The sequence below is a fragment of the Tenrec ecaudatus genome, chromosome 1 (genome assembly GCF_050624435.1).
Source record: "Tenrec ecaudatus isolate mTenEca1 chromosome 1, mTenEca1.hap1, whole genome shotgun sequence".
Lineage (NCBI taxonomy): Eukaryota > Metazoa > Chordata > Mammalia > Afrosoricida > Tenrecidae > Tenrec > Tenrec ecaudatus.
In genome coordinates this window covers 301,184,137-301,204,450 of record NC_134530.1, presented here as the reverse complement: position 1 = coordinate 301,204,450, position 20,314 = coordinate 301,184,137, and positions in this window count along the sequence as shown.

Genomic DNA, 20,314 nt, shown 5'->3' with positions numbered 1-20,314 from the left:
CCTCTTCTTTGCAGATGGATCAAGCTGTGAGAGCACTGAGCATGAAAATCTATTCCCTATGTGAAAATCTCTTCCCTACGAGGTGCCGATGGGATCAGGTATCAGGCATCAAAGACCCAGAACAAAAAAAAATCATATCAATGTGAATGAGGGGGAGGGCAGAGTGGAGACCCAAAGCCCATCTGTAGACAACTGGACATCCCCTTACAGAAGGGTCTCAGGGCGGAGAAGAGCCAGTCAGGGTGCAATATAGCACTGATGAGACATACAACTTTCCTCTACTTCATTAATGCTACCCCCACCACCACTATCATGATCCCAATTCTACCTTACAAATCCAGCTAGACCAGAGCATGTACATGGGTACAGATCAGAGCTGGAAACACAGGGAATCCAAGACAAATGAAGCCCTCAGGACCAATAATGAGAGTAGCAATACAAAGAGGGGTAGGGGAAGATGGGGTAAAAAAGGGGAACCGATCACAATGATCTATATTTAAGCCCCTCCTTGGGGGGTGGACAACAGAAGAGTGGGTAAAGGGATATATCGGTCAGTGTAAGACATAAAAAATAATCATTTATAAATTATCAAGAGTTCATGAGGAAGGGAGAGGTGGGGAGGGAAGGAGGTGGAAAAATGAGGAGCTGTTACCAAGGGCTCAAGTAGAAAGCAAATGTTTTGAGAATGAGGAGGGCAACAAATGTACAAATGTGGTGCATGTATGTAATGTGATAAGAGTTTTATGCGCCCCCAATAAAAGGACTTTTAGAAAAGAAGATCTCTTCTCATTTCACAAAAACAAGTCCTTTCCCCAACAGTTGACCATTCACCAGGAAAAACCATGCCATACTACGAATTATAATGGAAAATGCCAATGATTTCTACTCCAGTTCACTAAGGTTCTGTGTGTGAAAATGAACCCATCTTACTGCGTCCAAAAGGCCTGCTGCTTTCGGTTGTCCTTCTTGTGTGGGGGAGGGGAGTGATGGCATAACCTTGACCCACTGACACTCTCTCCCCATCCAGGCTGCTCCTCCGCCAGCCTGGGGGACAGAAACCAGCGAAGGCAGGTGTCCGCATTGAAATGAGAACATGCCCACATGGGATTGCTTAGCCTCGCCTGGGTTCATGACTGCTGTTGCTATCAGTTGTCTTCAATCAGCGCCAACTTAGGGCGCCCCCGCGGGTGCAGCGTAGAACTGCTCTGTCCGGTTTTCAGGTCTGTGGCTTCCAGGAGCCAATCACCAGGCCACTCTTCTGAGGCACCTCTGAATGCACTCGGACCCCCGGTCTTCCGGCTAGCTTGCCCATTTGTACCAGCTTGGTTCGTTACAGGTGAAGAAAGCCCATGCCCATCCACAGGCATGGCGAAGAAGAATGGCCTTGGTTCTAGAGAAGGGAAACCACAACCAGGGTACAATGAGCTGCTGACTTTCAGGCCTTGTTGCTTTCCGTCCCACCCTGCAGAATTGCGAAATGGAAAGATGGGAGGTGTCCAGAGCTAAGAGGCCAGCCTTGAAGAGCTAGGGGGCTTTGTGAGAGGGGGAGATGGACCGGGGACAGCAGGGCCAGGCAAGAGAAGGGTGTACCCGTGCACTCCCTCAGTGAGTGAAGCAGTCCCATTGGCTGCATGAGACCCACGGCCCATTTGAATCAAGCGTACCATAGTCTTGGACCAGATATATTTATATACTCAATTTACATCTCACAGAATTGCTGTTAAGGTCCTACTACATGTGGGAACATGCTACGTCTTCAGGAAGGTCCTTTTTTTGTGTGTTGCCATTCATGATACTGCTTTAGAGTAGGCACCCTTGGAGGGTGGGGGTGAGAGTGAAAACGTATCAGCAGGTTCTCAGCCGTGCCATGCATCCGGGTGACTGCTCAATGCCCTGGTGTGAACGATTCCATTTGCCCACTCGATACCTATTCAAATCTGAGCTGCTTTCTTCTTCAGAAATGTTTCCCTGGTGCTGCTATTTTCTTCCTTAGTCATTCAAGAATCAGCTAACCCCATCATCAAGCACGGCCAGGTGAACCAGGGACCCTGCCTGGCAGCGGTGTCTCAGACAATTGCCAAAGGAGGAGACAGACGTGAAACATGCAGCTCTTATCACAGTAGTAACAGGGTGCTGAGAAAGGGCCCTAATCCCCCTTATCTGCCGAGATTATCAGAAAAATAATGTCTTGGGGTAAAACAAAAACCCGCACTAGGGGATAAACTAAATTAGAAATTTTAAGAGTCAAATAACTAACGATGATGGTGATAAAAAAAGAATGATAAAATAATTGCAGCCAACACTTCAGAACATACAGGAAGGCCCTGTGCCGGGGGCTGATCTCATTGACTTCTTTCAGCCCCTCAATGGGCTACAGGCATCACCCCCATTCCACAGAGGGAGGCAGTGAGGCTCAGGTAGCTTTGCCAGTTGCAGCAGTCATTAAGCAGAGCCAGCACGCTGAGTTGGGCTTATCAGAATCTAAGAATCACGATATTAACTCCAACACAAGGCTGCCAAAATGAAAGTTCACACAGGCCCAAGGAAAAGGCTACCTAGTCTCTCCAAGGAAAATTACACTTTTGGGGGTCAAATGACTACATTTTGTAGTGCAAATAACCCATATCTTCCATTGCTGGCATGCCCACCGTGGCCAGATTTGGAACTCGGAGAGATCTTGTTCTTTGTGGTATCCAAGGTAAGCAAAGTACACTTGGTCTTTGGGACAGAGGGAGAGAGAGAGAGAGAGGAGAAAGGGAGAAAAGAAAGAGGAAGAGGAGTGGGGAGAGAAAGGCCAAGAGATATAAGCAGGCGAATATAGTTATTGCAAAGGCAAACAATAAAAAACCCAGCCGCTGACTGTATAGGAAGGGAAATGTAAGTGCCCCACAGCCAAGTCGTAATTGCTAGTGAAGATAAAAAAGGGCAGGCAGGGAGGGAAGAAAGTGAGAAAATCCACGAGACTGGCTCACAGCAGAGAATAAAGGCAGAGGAAAGTAAATGGCTTCCTTAGAGAATTAAAATCGGAATCTTGCAAGATATGGAGGGAGACACTTGGTGAATTATATTTGTCTCATCCCACTGCCAATGCCCCATGGGCCATAGACAGCCCCCCAGGTATTAATGAAAAGGCCCCAGCATGGGGCTCTACACTGTGGGCAGCGTGCCAACCCCACAAAATAAGAGAAAAAGTGGGGGAGATGGCAAACCCAATATCTTTGATCACTCCTCTTTCCTTCAGTCTTCTCAAGTTGACCTTGCCCACCACTAGCACCTTCACACACACACACAGAGAGAGAGAGAGAGAGAGAGAGAGAGAGAGAGAGAGAGAGAGAGAGAGAGAGAGAGAATTCTAAGAGGGTTGTTTCTGTTAGTTTGTTTCATCAAAGCTAAAGTTATAGCAGAGTGGAGCTCAACTAAAGCATAAAGGCTGGACATCCACATCAGGACTTGCATGGACACAGCCTCCAATCCTTAGACATCGTGGGGCTGCATCCCGGGACAGGAGGATCCCGGTCATCTTCATGCCATTTCCTGACATTCCAGGTCCTCCCAAGTCCAGCGTACAAAGTAAGCTCTGCGGAACCCTTTGAAGTTGACAGAAGCATGTTTCCTAGTGCAGCCTCCCCTCCATCCTCACCTCCTCCTGCACAGCTTGAGAGCCTGGTAAGGCAGAAGGAGACAGGCCCGCTCAGCCTCAGCTGGCGGGAGAGCAAATTTAAGACAACTCCAGCAAGCAAGTTAGCAGCGTACCTCCAAAATCTCAATAATATTGTCTTCTGTGAACCACACAAAAAGATAATCCAATGATTTGTGTGCAAAAGTTAAAAAAAAAAAAAAGTTCATCACAGAAGTGCTTAAAAGAGAGTGAAAGCCCCGATTTGGAGGAAATGCTGAATTACAGGAGAAGGTTTAGATAAATGATGACCCACTTATTGATGCGAGGGTATTTTTGCCACGGACCCCGACTAGGATACACTGAAAAGGAAGGATAAAAAATAAGAGTATGAATGGCATTGACGACAGCCATCACCTTACTTAGCCAAAATGCCACTCACAGACGGAGAAAAAATGTTCAATGCAGTTACCTGTATGGGGCAGCATTCTGTTTGATATCTGGAAAAGCAGATATTGTTTTTCTCTGAGATGTCTCTTCCTTTGCCATCCACCCTTTCTCCCAGGAGCGTCTGTTTCCCAAAGGCAGACCAATGTCGTGGTGGAGGGCAGGCTCTGGAGCCAGAACAGCTAGGCGCACATGCCAACATCCCAGATCTGCCGTGGATGACCCACCTGACTTTGGGCAGCTGCCGCCATGAAGATGGCACTCCTACCAATGGGGCAGAGTCAATGTTCAAGAACTATCGTCGCTGGTGTTCACTGTTGTTGAACTGGCTCCAGGTCAAAGACCTACTACGCACAGCAGTAGGGAGGATTGTCCTGGTCTGGGATATCTTCACAATCGTGGGTAGCATGTCTATTGAATAGGGCTCCTCTTCCTCCACTCTTCTGGGCTATACTCCTGGGCTAACTTTTGGAATTAAATCCCCAGGGCTTTCCTTCTTACCTGTCTTAGTCTAGAAGCTACCCTGAAACCCGTTCATCCTGAGTGACCCTGCTGGGGTTTAAAACACCAGTGCTGTAGCTCCTGTCGCCACGGCAACACACACACCACCACAGTATGACTAGTTGGCAGAGAGCGGGTGGCAATAAAAATTACAGATGCCACTGAACTGGTTCTAACACAGAACGACCTCATGCACAATAGAAGAAAGCATTTCCTGGCCCTGTGCTATCTTGAGCCCATTGTTACCAGCACTATATCAATCTGGCTTGTTGAGGGCCTGTATCTCCTGTGCTGTCCCTCCACTCTACCAAGCATCATGTCCCTCTCCGGGGACTGGTCTCTTCTGACAATGGGTTCAAAGGATGTAAGACGAAGTCTTGCCTCCTTGCCTCTAGGGAGCACTCTGGCCGTACTTCTAAGACAGTCTGGTTTGTCATTTTAGCAATCCAGGGTACTCTCTCTCAATGTTCTTCTCCACCATCACTATTCACATGCATGGATTCTTCTCCAGTCTTCCTTTCCTTAGTCAATGTCCAACTTTCGCATGTGTGGGGAGAGGTCAGATGCTCACAGACATCCTCCCTGAGGGCGATGAGTCACCAGACTCCAGGGTAGGCCTCTAGGGCAGTTAGTCACCGGACTATATGGCAGGCCTCACTCCCTGCTACTGGGGACAATAAACTATTCCTCCCTGAGGCCTGCCACCAAGCGCACTCACCCTACCAACAATGATCTCTATCAGTTGAGTCAGGGAACAGGCCAAACTGACTCTGTGATATCCAAAGTTAAGTTATCCGCCATCTTATCACATGTATACCCCCAATCCCTCTTCTTACTGTTTCATGTATGTCCCAAACCACCCCCTCTCACTACTGTATTACCTATAGAACAATCCCTCCCTGAGATGTATGTATTCACCTGTAATTAGGGGGCTTGCACATCCCCGGAGAATATAAAAAGCCTGGGCTAGCATTAAAGATTACTCTCTCCCTCCACGTGGACCACCAAGCGGGGTTGAAGTGAGCATGCTACCATGAATCGTGACTGACTCCATTTATTTCAATACTTCACTTCTATCTCGCATGCTCTCTATAACTTTACTATGATCTTTACTTATTATCGCTGTACAATTGCGCCTACTGGACCCGTAATGATGTGCTAGGGGCTGGCTTCCCCTGGCACACAAACATATGAGGCGATGGAAAATAGTATAGCTTGGGTCAGGCACACCACAGTCCAACATTAATAAGCGTTTATTAAATATGTATTGTGGGCCAGGCTGAATGCTGCAATGGGGCCCATGAAGACAAAGACGGGTCTTGAGGAAAGAGAATGGGTATGCTAACCCATGCCTATTGGGATCAATGAAAGGCTATGCAAAGGGAGATGCAAGATACTGGGGGAGCAAGATACTGTGGCAAGGCAAGATGGTCCACTGTCCCTAGAATTTGAATCCTCCAGTAGTTACAATTCCAAAAGTCACTTTATTCATCATCGAGGCAACTCACTGGAGAGTGCAGCATCCCCACAGTAATTGGCTCCATAGGAAGGAAGGCAGTAGCAGACACCCCATGTTGAGCATTTTATGTCTATAGTGCTCTCGAAGGAACCCTGGTGATGCTGTGGTTACGTGACTCCAAGGTCAGCAGTTCAAAGCCATCCACCACTCGATGGGAGAAAGACAATGCTTCCTTCTCTTAAAGAGTGGCAGTCTCGGAAATCCCCAGGGGCAGTGTTGCTCTGTCCTACATGGTCTTTATGAGTCAGAATTGACTTGATGGTAGTGAGGTGTTGTTTTCTTTAATCATTTTATTGAAGGCTCAGACAACTTTTATCCATCCATCCATTGTGTCAAGTTAATTTGTACATTTGTGTGATCACCATTTTCAAAACATTTTCTTTCTACCCTAGCCCTTGGCATCAGGTCCTCATTTTTCCCCTCCCTATTTCACAAACCCTTGATAATTTATATATATTTTTTCATGTCTTACACTGACCGATGTCTCCCTTTACACTCTTTTCTGTTGTCCATCCCCCCTGGGAATGGGTTATATGTAGATCATCGTGATCACTTCCCCCTTACTGCCCCCATCTTTCCCTTACCATCCTAGTCCTGAGGGGTTTATTTGACCTGGATTCCTGGGACCAATAGTTCTAGAGGCACATGGGAGAGGGGAGGGGACATGGGGGAAAGGAAGTGAGTGTTAACAAACCCAGGGACAAGGGAACAACAAGTGACCTAAAATCAATGGTGAGGGGGGTGTAGGAGGCCGGGTAGGTCTCGATCAAGAGCAATGTAACTGAGAGGAATCATTGAAACTCAAATGAAGGCTGAACATGATAGTGGGACAAGAGAAAAGTAAAAAGAAATAAAGGAAAGAACTAGGAGACAAAGGGAATATATAGAGGTCTAAATATAGGCATATACATATGTAAATATATTTATGTGTGATGATGGGGAAATAGATCTATATGCATATATTTATAGTTTTAGTATCAAGGTAGTAGATAGACATTGTGCCTCTACTCAGGTACTCCCTCAATGCAAGAACACTTTGTTCTATTAAACTGGAATTCCATGATGCTCACCTTCTGACATGATCGCTGAAGACAAAGTGGGTGCATAAGCAAATGTGGTGAAGAAAACTGATGGTGCCCAGCTATCAAAAGATGTAGCATCTGGGGTCTTAAAGACTTGAAGATAAACAAGCAGCCATCTAGCTTAAAAGCAACAAAGTCCACATGGAAGCCTGTGTGATCACAAGATGTCGATAGGATCGGGTATCAGGCATCAAAGAACAAAAACACATATTATTATAAATGATGGGGGAGTGTGGAGTGGAAACCCAAAGCCCATCTGTAGGCAACTGGACATTCCCTTACAGAAGGGTCACAAGGAAGAGATGAGTCAGTCAGGGTGCAGTGTAGAAACGAAGAAACCCCCCTCCACTATCATGATCCCAATTCTACCTTACAAATCTGACTAGACCAGAAGATATACACTGGTACAGGTAAGAGGTGAGGGTTTGTTTTTGTTTTGTTTTTTTCATTCAATGCTTACAAAGCTTATCAAGACTCAGAGAAAATTAGGTGGGCTGACCAAAGTGCAACAGAGATAAGACATAAACTCCCACAGAAGCTGAAGAAAGGGTTTCTCAGCCAGAGGAATCTAGGGAATCTAGGGAAAACAAAGCATCTCCAATCTAGGGAAAACAAAGCATCCTGTAGGACCAGGGGTGAAACTAAAGAGCTCAGAGAGTTTGAGCAGCCTGGAATATATTTGTTTCCATGACACAGTTAGCCTCTGAAATATATGCTCTGTCAAAGTCTGCATGTGACAAGTGAATCCCCCACCTCTCAATGGTGGAAAGGGATTGGTGCACCAAGGAGCTGGTGGATACTTGGGGCAGGCCAAAGAAGAAGCCGTTTGGCTGGCTATCACTAAGAGTTCGCACTTTTTGCAGGAATTTTGGAATGAGACACAGCACTACATAAATCATCGACTCTCAACTTTCTCACATGCTAGCTTCACTTGGACTTCCAATCTCCTGGCCTTTGAGTTCACCATCCATCTCCAAGAGCCTCTATTTTAGCTCAGGTGTACTTGGCTACTAAGAAGCAGAGTGGGCCAAAGAAAACAGCAAGGAACATGGAGGTGAGTGACCTGACATCATGCCTACTTCAGTGATTGAAAACCTTTATGACTTTGAGCAAGTGACTTTGACCTCGTTTCTCCTTTGGCTGAGATGATGATGTCTGCATTAACATGTCTACATAATGTCTGCCTCTTAAGGCTGTTGGGAGAAAGAATGAAACACGGTATGTATTGTAAACACTCTGCATAATGCTTTGGCTCATAAATGATACTTGCTCTTCTAAATCTCATCAATATGACTTACTTTTGAATTCTGGGTGATGCTGGGTGACATCATCAGCATCACCAATGTGCCAAGAGTTGCATATCCTTTAATACTCAGGAGCAAAGCCAATCAGTTCCACCGTCGCAAAGGTCACCAACAGAGAGCTATTTTCCCTTAGAATTGAACTCACCGTATTCACATGGGAAGAAGAGCTTTCTGTTTGTCCAGTTCCCCTGACCGCCATGTAAATGAATGAAACTTCACGCTCTCTCCTGAACATCTGGCTCAGAATTCCTCATCAGTGTCAGAAAATGGAGGGCTGATCTAGAATTAAAATAGATCTTTACCCAGGGCTGCCTGTCGGTGTAGAATTTGTGATGCCCTGAACGAAATTGTGTTGAATTCCTCTTGATCAACACATCGTTCCCCTGACAGAATGGATCTTCTTCCCAGAGTCACAGCCAAGCAGCTGCTCATCGATTTCACCAACCATGTGGCAATTGTCGTGAGTGATGAAATATGATCAGCAAATTACAGCTCTGGTGTCTTATTTTAGGAGAACTTAAGGAAAAATGAATGGATGGAGCTATTTTGCATTTTTCAGTGGAAATATTTCAAAAGGAGTGGGTAATGAAGAACCCAAGACTGATGGCTAAAATAAAAGGTGCAGAAACCAGTGCCACCTCAAAGCCTTTCAGTGTGATTGATCTTTGCTTCCTGTCCTGAGTCGTGGTGCGGTGTTGCAGTACATGTTTCAACAGTACATGTTAATGTCTGGCCACTCTATTGTGGAACTGGGTAAGCTGACTTGGAATCTATAAAAATTACATTTTGTCTGGAAGTGTAAAGCGATGTGGTGTGGAGCAACAAGAGCCCTTATCTGTTGGAGAAGAGTCACTTTGAATGTTCATCTGGCCATTCCTTACATTTCGGTGTTCGCCCAAATGACTTGAAAACTTGCCTCGATGCTACAACACGCGCAGGAATGCTTGTGACAGCTTTACGCATTGTTGACCAAAAATGGAAGCGACCGAGATGTTCTTCGATTGGCAAATTAATAAACAAACGAGTGACCATTCAGCGGTAAAAGGAAATAAGCTGCCAAGCCTCCACAGGACACGGAGAAAGCTTGAAGGCATCTTGCTAAGGGAAAGAAACCAGTCTGAGACGATCATTCTCTGGAGGATTCAACTCCATGGCATGTTGGAAATGGCAAAGCTAGAGAGATGCTGGGTGTACAACTGGTTAACACCCGTAGCTGCTAATGGGAAAGATTGGAGGTTCCAGCCCACCCAGAGGCGGACGTGGAGATCTACGCGGGCACTCGTGGAAGGGAAAACAACTGGATTCAGTAAAAAATATCCCTGGTTTCCAAGAGTCTGGTGGGAGAGAAGAAAGATGAATAAATGAAGCACAGGATATTTTGGGAGTTAACTACTGAGCTGTTAACGACAAGGTTGGTCGTTCAAACCCACCAGCCTCTCTGAAGGAGAAAGATGAGTCTATCTATTCCCATAAAGATGTAGTCAATTGGTAACATTTTATTAATTTCTAGCACTTAATCATTTGATGTTTTACTAACTATAGCTGCATTCAACTTTATCATTCGGTGCTTTAAAACACTACATATTTATTATCTCTCATAATGATTTCTCACATTTTCTGGGGGTCAGGAATTTGGGAGTGGCTCTCAGGAAGTTAACTCATCGTTTCAGCCAGAGCTGCAGTAATCTGAATTTGACAAGAGATAGAGAATTTTCTTTCCACGTGACTTAAATGGCTAATGGGTTGGTGATTATTATGGGTTGGACAACTCATTTTCTGTCCATGTGAGTTACTCCTCATCTCTGCTGAAGTATTTTTACAATGTGTCAGCTAGGTTTACCCAGTGTGAATGAAAATAGATGAATAAAATCCGTAGTCAACAAGCCAATTTCAACCCATAGTGACTGTATATAAGCAATAAAAAATAGAGAACTTTGAGAGTAACCTAACTTTCTTAAAACAATTTCAGTCACATTCTATGTATTACAAGAGAGTCAGTCAGGAGTTTTAAAACACACTTTAAAATAATTGTAGAACTTATAATAAATTTTTATGCTTCTTTTGTCTCAGAAACTCTCTACAAGATCTTTGAGAGTTGGAATCAACTCAATGGCAGTAGGCTTTTATGTTGGTGTTGGAATGAATACTGATTAAAGTAAATCTATCACCATAATGCAAGATGTAAAATAACAGGAAAAACCATTATGAGAAACTGTGAGGTCAAGGGGAGTATAACAATGAGTGAAAAATAGAGGACTTGGACCAATTAGACTGATACTATAGGCTGAAAATTTATTTTAGTATATGAGGGTAAGTCAAAAAGTATTGCTCCAAAATCAGAGATACTTACATTTTAAAAAACTATGAAAATATGATATAGCTTTGAAAATGTATCCTTCATCTAGGAAGGCCAATGCTGAATCAATGTTGGAATTGTGATGCAGGAGAAGAGTATTGAAAATGCCGGGGACAGCTCACAGGACAAACCCTTCTGTCAGGGAAGAAGCCCAGCCAGAGCTCTCCATAGAGGCAAGGATGGTGAGACTTCACCTTACATGCTTTGAACAAGTCGTCGGGAGACCCCAGTCCCTGGAGAAGGCCATGGGCAGGAGAGACAGGGAAGGCCCTCACGGGCATGAATTGGCACAGTGGGTGCAGCCGTGGGATCAGCATAGGAACGATTGGGGTGGTGGTGCAGGACCAGGCGGTGTTTGCTTCTCTGGTGCAGAGGATTGCTATGCGTTGGAACCAATTTGGTGGCACCTAACGACAACAGGTCTCTCTACTTCGGGAGGCGTGGTGGTGGCTCCATCTACTGAATCCTTCCCGGAGGGGCCCTGGGGCTGTGGTGGGCTGCAGGTGGAGCCCAGAACTGCAAAGTCGGCAGTGGGAAGTTACCAGCCACTGAAGAGAGAACAATGAGGGATTACCCCCCTACCCCCCGAGGATTCCCATCTGCAGCAACCCGCAAGGGCAGCTCCACTCTGTCCTGCAAGGTCACTGCAATTCAGAATTGACTTCTTGGCAGGAAAAAAGAGAGGGGGTGCACCCTTCCCTAAAGGACTGATTCTTCACTCTGGTTTCTACCACATCAAAATGGCAGATGTGAACTCAAGGTCAGCCATTCTAAACTGGTTCTAAACTACCAACTGCTCCATGGGACAAAGACTGAGCTTTCTACTCCCATTAAGAATCAAGATCTCAGCAACCCATCTGTGAAGGGAAGTCCTGTTTGAACTATAGGGTTGCTCCGAATGGGAATCACCTCCATGGCAGCGAGTTTGGGCGCAGGGGATGGAGCCCAAGGTGGTCTGGATCTGAATGCAGGCTAGATTACCGCGCCCAGTTCCCAATCCTAGCTCTACTCTTTACCTGCCCTAAAAGCTTGGACTTACACTTCTGTGCCTTAGTTTCATCATATGTAAAATGAAATGGGGAGGTACCTCCCAGAGGAATCATGATGCTTAGGCAAGATGCTAATGGACATGCATACAGTATAGTATGTAGTAGACTCATATTGGGCATTGTTTAAAATATTTAAGGAGTCCTGGTGGCACATTGATTGAACTACCGAACGGATGGTAGTTTGGAACCCACCCAGTGCTCTGGGAGAAGGGGTGGCAGTCTGCTTCTGTGAAATCCATAGCCCTGGAAATGTGATGGGGCAAGTCTACTCTGTCCTACATGTTTGCCATGAGTCGGAACTAGTTTGATTGCGACAGGTTGGGCTTTTAATTTTATTATGGGAACTTAAGAGGGGATCGAGACCGTGGCTGCAAAATGGAGTCAAACAAGCATTGGAACAACTGTGAGGATCCCACAAGGCCAGGCAATTTTTCAGTCTGTGGTACAGACAGGTGTACAAGGCAACAACAACAGCAGCAGAAGGTGATTCGCTGGTATCTTCTATATAAAAATATGTACATATGTGTGTAATTGTTGGTGCATTTTGGTGCAATAAAGCAGGAAATCATTTTAAATTTCATTATCCAGTCCTTTTGACACCCCAATTGTAAGCCAAGACAAGCCCACATGATTCAATTGCCCTTCATCTCTTTTGCCACTTTTCTTTCTCCAACTCCTGTGTCTAAGTTCATTGGTTAACATTTCCATACTAGAAATCTAAAAGCCATTTATTCTCATGTTCATAAAAACTTAAAAATAACATGAACATTTCTTTAAAAGTTAGCCTCTCTTATTAGAATCAATTAATACTGTCTCCATGAGACCAAATATGAAACATGATTTGTTGTTTGCTTGTTTTTCGGTTTTCTTTTCATTTTTTGGTCCTGTTTATTTATTTAGTTTATTTTCTGTTTTCTCTTTTCCTTCCTGTGGAACCATTGTTGTAACACCTATGTTCTCATTTGCTTTGTCTGTGTGCTGAGATCCCTTATGACGTCTGTGTTGAGAGAGATTCATGGCTCTTCTGTATCGTTGGGACCCTTCTTCTGGCACTGCTTGTATTTTCAGTCGTCTAAAACCACCTGTGTCCACTGCTCTGCCAGTTGTTTACACTGTGGTAGCTCGCACGTTGCTGTGCTGCTGAACATTATTCATTCTCCCTCTATTTCAAGTGTCAGGGGGATCACCTGTGGTGGACAGCTTACATCAGAGTTTCTAAACCAGTGGTCCTCAACCTTCTTAATGCTGAGACCCTTTAATATAGTTCCTCTTATGGTGGTGACCCCCCAACCATAAAATTATTTTCATTGCTACTTCATCACTATAATTTTGCTACTGTTATGAATTGGAAGACCCCTGTGAAAGGGTGGTTCTCCCCCAAAGGGGTCGCGACCCATAGGTTGAGAACCTCTGTACAGACTTGGAAGAGCGGCTTGGTGATTCATTTTCAAAAGTTAGCAGTGAAAACTCTATGGCTCAGAGCATAACAATGCCTGATAGAGTGTGAGACTCCTAGGTGGGAGGGCATCCCAAATTCCCAGTGGCTGCTCCAGTGGACTGGACATCAGGTGCCACAGACCCAGGGCAACGGTCCCTCCTGTTGGCTGACACTGCCATAATTCAAGACAATGAACAAAAATGCAGGTATTCCCATATCTTCTTTCCGTTGGCAAAACATTGGAAAAAGATGTGACTTCCTACTCCTGTGAAGAGTTGGTTTTAGAAACTCACAAGGGCAGTTCTACCCTCTCCTATGAGTCGACATTGACCCAATGGCAGTGGTTTGGTGTTAACAAAAACAGATGGTCTCTGTGTGTGTGTGTGTGTGTGTGTGTGTGCGCGCGCGCGCGCGCACGTGCACGCGCATGTAATTCTTTTCAACATTTAATTCCACTTTAAGTGAACGTTTTCACTGCAAGTTAGTTTTCCAATCACTAACTCATGTTCAAATGATTCCGTGACCTTGGCTGCCATCCCTGCCCTGTAGGAGCACTCAGCCTACTTCCTTTCTGGTGTCCCCTCTTCTATTTGTCTATTTCCCAGTCCCTCCTTGCCTTCTCAGCTTTGGGTTGGAGTCAATGTCACCCTATGTGGTTTCCTGTAATTGTTCTAAGGCTGGGGTCTTCAAACTAGGTCCCGCAGGGCCACATGCGCTCCCCCACCCTCCTCCCAGGACATTTATCCAGCCAGCCGGGTGTTTCGCCCTGTTTTGTTTTTTAACTTCAAAATAAGGTATGTGCAGTGTGCACAGGAATTTGTTCATAGTTTTTTTTAAGAACAATAGCCTGGCCCTCCAATCGGTCTGAGGGACAGTGACTGGCCCCCTGTTTAGAAAGTTTGAGGACCCCTGCTCTCAGGAGCACTTTCTTCCCAGGTGTCACTATCCCTTGTATAGACTGGTCTATTGTTTGAAGAGCATGATCCCTAGAAGCCTCTCCCCTCCCTTGCCTCCTAATGCCTTAGCGGTGGTTCCAAACAGCCAGCTCTCTCCCATCTCCCCTCCCTCCCCATGTTTATTCAGGATCTTTCTCCCCCAGTGTTTCAGGCTCGGTGAAGCCTGCTCTCTGCCCAGCTCCTTCCCTGAATCCCAGGGTTTAGGATCCCAAGGCTTCCATGGCAGGATGATCGCTATCTCCCAAATTGCCTTCATGTGCTGAGACTGCCTCCCTTCCACCTCCTGGTCAGCTCAGGTCTCAGAGACCTGTCCCTTCTCCAGCTTCCCTATCTCCCACATTAAAAACATGTCATTGTCACATATCACCTGTCAGCAACATGACGCTGAAATCAGATGTTTCCCGTTACTCTTTCATCTTTGCAGCACATAAGAATTAGTGTGTAATGACACAGAGGCGAAAAGTTAATGGAAATTTAATTGAAAAAAACTACCATCCCAGCAGGAATTGCACTCCGTGGCCCTAATACAGGAGGTAGATCTTTCATGCACAGGCTTTGGAGTTTGGCTTAGCATACTTGGATGCTAGATGGGTATCACTTTGGTAAATAGCTAATGCCCGTCTTTCCCCAGTATTACCTTGGTCAACAGAAGGAAGAAAGGAGTGGATTCCAATTTAAATGTCAGGAGCATCTGCTTTAAGAATTCCAAACATGGGAGTCTTAATGAAAACGGGATTTCATTTCCTGAAAATGCTGGAGTTCTTCAACCCTAATCTATAGACACGATGAATATGCATGTACGTGAACTGCACTTTCATCTTAGAGAAGCATTTCATTGATCATATCCAACCAAGGCAACCCCAGAAACATTTCAGGGGCTGTGGAGCACACCTCAGATTTTTCTAGAAGAAATGATCTTATCTGGCATGCTTTTACCCCTTTCCTTCTTCAGCTTTTACCCAGAGGCCTCAGCCCCATGAAGAAAGGAACCCGGTGCACAGTTGGATGGGGTACCAGTACTGGGTCCCGGCAGAGACCGGAATCATTTGGGTTATTGACTCCGTGGTTTTATAGCAAATAGAAATTAAACTTAATAGATAGTTTGTCGCCAGAGTGACTTGACACGTTCATCCGATCTGCAATATTGACGAGAGACCATTCCAGGACACGGTGAGGTTGAGAGTGACCTTCTTAGTCCTTCCTTTGCTTTCAGCATGCTGCTGCCTTTGTCTATTGACGTGCGCCTGATTAAATAGCTACAGGGATTAGAACATCTAAATGTAGCTAAATGGACCATCAAATCATTGAAAATGACGTACGAGAATCAAGGAACGAAACCGCCGGTGGAAAATCCTATAAACACGACAGGCCTAAACACACAGAGCCCTTACTTGCGTGCATGTGAACCTTGTTGCTCAGCCGAGAGGCTGTCATCACACAGAACAAAGGGCCACCGTGGGGTTTAATGTCAGGAAAAGTGTGCTCCACGGCTGCAGTCAGTCTGTCACCAGAGTTGTTCAATAGGTGGGCTGAGCAAATAATCTACGAAGCTGGATTGTAAGAAGAAGAACAGAGCCTCGGGGTTGGAGGAAGACTCCTAACAACCTGTGACATGCAAAGGACTTCCGTTTGCTTGCTGAAAGCCAAGGGGACATGAAGCATTTATCTGGGAGGGTCAAAGACTACAGATTTCAGTGTGGATTGCACACCAACATAAAGAAAGCCAAAATCCACACCGCCGGAGCCAATAAGCAGCATCACAATCAATGGAGAAAAGATCGAAATTGTTGCGGGTTTCATTTCACTTGGGTCCATAAACAGTGCTCACAGAACAGCGACTGAGAAATTATACAATGCAACTCTGCATCAAAAGACCTCATGAAAGCGGTTTTTATTTTTTTAAAAAGATATCACTTATGAGGATTAAGGTGTACTCGACTCAAGCCATAGTATTTTCCATCGCTTTCTAAGCATGAAAACACTAAACAATGAATAAAGAAGTCCACCGCAGGAACTGATGCCTTTGAGTCATGGTGCTGGTGAAGAATATTAAATGTGCCAGAGCTGTCGGACCACGAACACAGCCATTTGAAAGACGTCCAAGCAGAATGCTCTGTGGAAGCGAGGACGTTCGTTGGACGTGTTATCCGGAAGGACAAGTCCCTGGAACAGGACCTGATGCTTGATCGGAGGTTGCCAAAAAAGAAGACTTTCGGGGCAATGAGCTGACTTTCAGGGCAATGAGGTGACCCAGGGACTGCAACATGGGATCAGACATAGCAAGGATTGAGCGGCTGGCATACGAGGGGCAGTGTTTCATTCGGTTGTACATATAGTTGCTATGAGTCTGAACCCACTGGACAGCACCTAAGAACAACACCAAAGCAGGGGTCAGAAAAGGGCAGAGTTGCAACTTGTCTTGCTCTTAGTTAAGGTCTTCGTCAGTCACATTACAAGGTTAAAACAGAGCAAAGACACTGGCGATTTAACTGTCAATAGCTAGCTAACATTTAAAAACCCTCAGAGGTATATTTAAATACCTATCTTAGTAAGGGCTTGCATCCACAATCATTAAAGATGAACTGTGCATTATATATTGTGGCTTGAGGGGGAATCATGATGACTTATAAAACAGTAAAATAAAAGCATATCATTTCTCAAAACATTAAACATAAAATTACCCTATGATCCAGCAATTTCACTCTTCGGTATGTACTCAAAAAAAATTGAAAACAGGACTCAAATAAGATACTTGCACAACAATGTTTATTGCAAGATTATTCATGAGCCAAAAGGTGAAAGCAATCCTCTGCCAATTTTCAAAAGGAAATGATGCTCTGAAACATGCTATAACATGGCTTGAAGACATATGCTAAGTGCAATAAGCCCAGATACAAAAGGCCTAATATTGTATGGTTCCACTTACATGAATTATCTAGAATAAAGTCACAGAGACGGAAAGCAAATTATAAATAATATAAGGCTAGGGGAAGGGGGAAGTGATTGCTCAATGCATTCCAAGATTCTGTTTCGGGTGACTAAAAACTTTTGGAGACAATTAGTGGTGATGGTTGCAGAACAATGTGAATGTAATTAATGTCACTGAATTATACACTTGAAATCGGTCATGCTTCATTTTTCTGAAAATTATAGTCAGTTTTGCCAGCACCATTTATTAAAGTGATGATCTATTCCCTGCCTATAGGTGGACAGATATGTGATCATACCTCATGCGATATAAAAAATGAACTCAAGATAGAGGTACAACCTAGATCTAAGTTCATCAAAGAAAAAATAGGGACAAATTTAGACGCCGTAAAATGTGGCATAAATACACTTCCAAACGTAACTGAAATCATCCAAATAGTAAGTGACAAACTAGATTACTAGGACCTCCTAAAAATTAGCCACTTGAATGCATCAAAAGATTTCAACAAAAGTGTTAAAAGAGAACACACAAAGGGTGGGTGGCGGAATTGGCAATGACATATTGGACAAGGGACCAATCCCTAAAATCTTTAGAAAACGTCAACACCTCAATGAGAAAAAAAGACAAATGATACAAAGTCAATGTGGGCAGAGGACATAAGCAGACAGTCCACCAAAGAAGACAATCGAGCAGCCTACAAGCCCAGGAAGAAATGCTCATGGAGATCTTCAGCCATTCAAGAGATGCAAATCGAAACAACATCGAGATGCCATCTCACTCCCACATGAATAGCAAAGTTCTAAAGAATAGAAAGTAACAAATGCCGGAGAGGGAGGTGGAGAGACCAGAACCTTCATACATTTGCTGGTGAGACTGTAAGATGGTGCAATCGCTGTGGGAGACATTATGATGTGACACTTAGTTAAAAGTTAGACAGAGAACTACCATACGACCCAGCAATCCCTCTGCTTGATATATATCCTAGAGAAACGAGAGCCAGAACGCAAATAGACAGGTGCCCACCGGTGGTCCTTGAGGCACCCTTCACTGTCGCAAAAGTGTACAAACAACCTAAACGCCCATCAAGAGAAACATGGATACAATTGAATCATTCAATCATATTAAGATGTCTGCAATCATCACCACAACCAGCTTCAGACCATGTTCTTCTCGTACTCAGTGGTGTTAGCTCCTCACCTCCATCCTCCCCTGCCAGGCCCCTAGGTAAATATTAACCCCGTTACTGGCTCTCTAGATTGGCCTGTCCTGGATTTCATATCCAGACAATCACACAAAACATAGTTGATAGGGGTGGGAGGAGGAATGGCAGGGTGTGTGCTTGTTAACTTGAGGGAAGGGGAAGACAATATACATTACAAGGAAGGTCTGTAAAAAATGATACAGGCAGTGGAAAACATTGTGCAAAAGTCAAAGGCAACAGAGTTCCATACTGTGAAATACACCGCAATAATGATTGTTCTCTGAGTAGATGCTTGGATGGACATGAAGATTGAATCACTGTGGGAGAGATAGTGGGAGTAGATTCATGAATATGTACAGGTTTGACAGAGGATATTTGAATGTGGTGGAGCATGCAGGGGACAAAATGGGTGCACAAGCAAATGAACTGAAGAAAGTGGATGGTTCCCAGCTATTAGAAGATATAATGTCTGGGGTCTTAAAGGCTTGAAGTTAAACAAGCAGCCATCTAGCAGAGAAGCCACAAACCCACATGGAAGAAGCACACCAGCCTGTGTGATCATGAGGTATCGACAGGAATAGGTATCAGAAGTTAAAAACAAAACAAAACAAAAACCAAGCAATCATATAGAAGAGAAGGAGTGAGGACAGAGTGGAGGTCCAAACCCCACTGAAAGGTAATTGGTCAGACCCTCATAGAAGGACTGCACAGAAAGCATGTTTAGTCCAGGATGCAGTATAGCACTGATGAAACACTCTAGTTGGTTTTTTTTAATATTTCCGCCCCTCACTATTTTTTTGTATCATTTTTATGTTTTTTAAGTCATTTTATTGGAGGATCTTATAGCTCTTATAACATTCCATACATCAATTGTATCAAGCATATTTGTGTATGTTTCCATCATCTTTTCCTAAACATTTACTTTTATTTGAGCCCTTGGTATCAGCTCATCTTTTTTCCCTCCCTCCCCCTCCCACCATCATGACCCCTTGATAAATTATAAATTATTATTGTTTTCATACCTTATACCAACTGCTGTCTCCCTTCACCCATGTTTCTGTTCATCCCCCTGGCAGGGCAGGGGCGGGGGGGATTATGCATTGATCATTATGATCAGTTCCCCCTTCCTCCCCTCCTCCTCCTACCCTCCTTGTATCGCTATTCCCCATTTCTGTTCCTGAGGGCTTTATCTGACCTGGATTCTGTGTGTTGTTAGCGCTTATCTGTGCCAGTGTACATGCTCCAGTCTAGCCAAAAATGAAAGGTAGGACTGGGGTCCTGATAGTGGGGGGTGAGGAAGCCTCAAAGAACCAGAGGAATCATTGGTGCTGTGCTGCACCCTGGTTGACTCATACCTCCCTGGTGACCCTTCGGTGAGGGGATGTCCCATTGTCTACAAATGGGTTTTGGGTATCTACTCTGACCTCCCTCATACTCAACAATATGTTGGGTTTTTTTTTGTTTAGGGTCTTCTGGTGCCTGTTATCTGATCCCGTCAACACCTCATAATCACACAGGCTGGTGTGCTTCTTCCTTGTGGGCTTGTTGCTTCTCTGCTAGATAGCTGCTTGTTTAACTCCAACCTTTTCAAACCCCAGCTGCTTTATCTTTTGATAGCCAGGCACCATCAGCTTTCTTCACCACGTTTACTTATGTACCCTCTTTGTCTTCAGCAAGCATGTCAGGAGAGTGAGCATCAGAGAATGCCATGTCTTTAGAACAAAGTGTTCTTGCTTTGTGGGAGGGCTTGAGCAGAGGACCAAAGTCCATCCACTTCCTCAATGTATTGCCATATAACTATATGTACATAAGTCAATACTTCTATTTTTATGGATTAACATACTTGCATAAGTGCACACTTATGTTTATGCCTCTATCCATAGCCTGCTTCCGAGATCCTTCCTCTGTTTCCTTTT